The sequence below is a fragment of the Triturus cristatus genome, chromosome 4_1 (assembly GCF_964204655.1).
Source record: "Triturus cristatus chromosome 4_1, aTriCri1.1, whole genome shotgun sequence".
In the NCBI taxonomy this organism is placed as follows: domain Eukaryota; kingdom Metazoa; phylum Chordata; class Amphibia; order Caudata; family Salamandridae; genus Triturus; species Triturus cristatus.
In genome coordinates, this window is record NC_140585.1 from 133615704 (window position 1) to 133618203 (window position 2500).

General features: G+C 39.3%; 3 non-coding genes across 3 annotated transcripts; all 3 read right to left on the bottom strand.

Annotated features, from left to right (window-relative positions):
* Window positions 1-66: 66 nt before the first annotated feature.
* On the bottom strand, window positions 67-139 carry TRNAR-UCG (transfer RNA arginine (anticodon UCG)). Its single transcript has one exon. It is a non-coding gene; the product is annotated as a tRNA-Arg (tRNA).
* A 1515-nt stretch (window positions 140-1654) lies between these two features.
* TRNAR-UCG (transfer RNA arginine (anticodon UCG)) lies at window positions 1655-1727 on the bottom strand. Its single transcript has one exon. It is a non-coding gene; the product is annotated as a tRNA-Arg (tRNA).
* A 647-nt stretch (window positions 1728-2374) lies between these two features.
* On the bottom strand, window positions 2375-2447 carry TRNAR-CCU (transfer RNA arginine (anticodon CCU)). The gene has a single exon. It is a non-coding gene; the product is annotated as a tRNA-Arg (tRNA).
* Window positions 2448-2500: the final 53 nt, after the last annotated feature.

Genomic DNA, 2500 nt, shown 5'->3' on the forward strand with positions numbered 1-2500 from the left:
AAGAGTATTGGAAAATACTTTTTCCACTCTGAATGTAAAGCAGATTGTGTGACCATTGGCCAAAAACGACCACGAAGGGACTCGAACCCTCAATCTTCTGATCCGAAGTCAGACGCCTTATCCATTAGGCCACGCGGTCATCCGTTCACCTGAGATGATTTTTATCATGTAGGTGGTATGCATGGATAGAGAACATCTTATTGAAAGGTATTCAGGTTTACATCCCATAGTGTTCTTTCAGCTCTTTTCGCTGGAAGCACTTTTTTGGAATCTATATATTGAGAATTTTATGAGTACGATATGCTTTTGTTTTCCTTTTTGCATACAAACCTCTTTCCTCATGAGTTTAAAGCTCATTTGTATGCTCTACATAGCTCTGGACGTTTCCAGACGTGGAGTGAAACTGTTTTGAAAGTAGTGCAAATTGCTCCTTCCTGCATATGCTAATTTTTCACACTCACATAGTTTGTATAAGTTTTATGAATCCTGGCTTGACCTATTCAAGTAGCTGAAAGCCTGTCACCACCTCTAGAAGCAAGATTCACACCAATCCAATTCAAATCATTTTTTCCAAAAGAATATGTTCTGGCCGGTCGAAAATGCATCTCACAAAAATAGGCATTTAAAAATCTACTTTGCAGTTTCAGAACACTAACATGACTGTGAAGTGTACACAAGTAAAATGGGACAATTTCAAAGTACCTAATCCCTCATAAACTTCCGAGAGGAAGCATGTAATAAATCTACCTAATTTTCTGGAAAAGTAAGAGGCAGGATTTTTGTTATCACCTCAGATGGGACTTGAACCCATAATCCCTGGCTAAGGAGGCCAGTGCCTTATCCATTAGGCCACTGAGACACACATGCATAGCGCTTTTCTAGAGGCATTATTTAAATGTATTCTATGGTCAGACACCGGTGTGTGCACACAGGGCATTTTTCACTTCTCTCTATAAGTAAACTTCCCATTTTCATCCTCTTCCATCCCCGACTTTAACGCTCTCTTCTATGCTATAATGGAGACTTTGCAATTTTAGCAAGTGGAGAGAAATTGGAGAACCACTTTCGACTCCACACTTCTTCTTCACTTACTTCTTTTCTCAATATACTGGGCTTAGAAAATGGTATCAAGCCATCCTTATCATCAGTAGGACACGGAAAGAGGCACTAAGTCTCCTAACCAAGTTCAACCACACTCTGCAACTTAACCATTGCACTACAAATTAGGCCATGGGGGCATCAGCAAAGGCAGCCAATGTGCCGATCCTTTATACATTTTGTGTAGTACTTTTCTTACTCGGAGGCAAAATCAGCACTTTAACTGCCCAAATCATACAGATTTTACACATGTACCACTCTATGCACACATAGGCACACACCTTGCAGTTCTTCTACACACACTTAAGCTAAAAACCCATTCTGTCACGTCAAAATTCTGCAAACCTATTACATATTCAGTGCGTCGGCATAGAAGCACTTTTTAATGCCACTAAAATGCACAAGTAGTTAGACTGAAGATGCAACCTGAATGAGTTTACAGTATGTACTCCACTTTATTAATGATTAGTAATGAGAAAGTGAGGACTACAAGAGTATTGGAAAATACTTTTTCCACTCTGAATGTAAAGCAGATTGTGTGATCATTGGCCAAAAATGACCACGAAGGGACTCGAACCCTCAATCTTCTGATCCGAAGTCAGACGCCTTATCCATTTGGCCACGCGGTCATCCGTTCACCTGAGATGATTTTTATCATGTAGGTGGTATGCATGGATGGAGAACATATTATTGAAAGGTATTCAGGTTTACATCCCATAGTGTTCTTTCAGCTCTTTTTGCTGGAAGCACTTTTTTGGAATCTATATATTGAGAATTTTATGAGTACGATATGCTTTTGTTTTCCTTTTTGCATACAAACCTCTTTCCTCATGAGTTTAAAGCTCATTTGTATGCTCTACATAGCTCTGGACGTTTCCAGACGTGGAGTGAAACTGTTTTGATAGTAGTACAAATTGCTCCTTCCTGCATATGCTAATTTTTCACACTCACATAGGTTGTATAAGTTTTATGAATCCTGGCTTGACCTATTCAAGTAGCTGAAAGCCTGTCACCACCTCTAGAAACAAGATTCACACCAATCCAATTCATATCATTTTTTCCAAAGGAATATGTTCTGGCCGGTCGAAAATGCATCTCACAAAAATAGGCATTTAAAAATCTACTTTGCAGTTTCAGAACACTAACATGACTGTGAAGTGTACACAAGTAAAATGGGACCGTTTCAAAGTACCTAATCCCTCATAAACTTCTGAGAGGAAGCATGTAATAAATCTACCTAATTTTCTGGAAAAGAAAGAGGGAGGATTTTTGTTATCACCTCAGATGGGATTTGAACCCATAATCCCTGGCTTAGGAGGCCAGTGCCTTATCCATTAGGCCACTGAGGCACACATGCATAGCTCTTTTCTAGAGGCATTATTTAAATGTATTCTATGGTCAG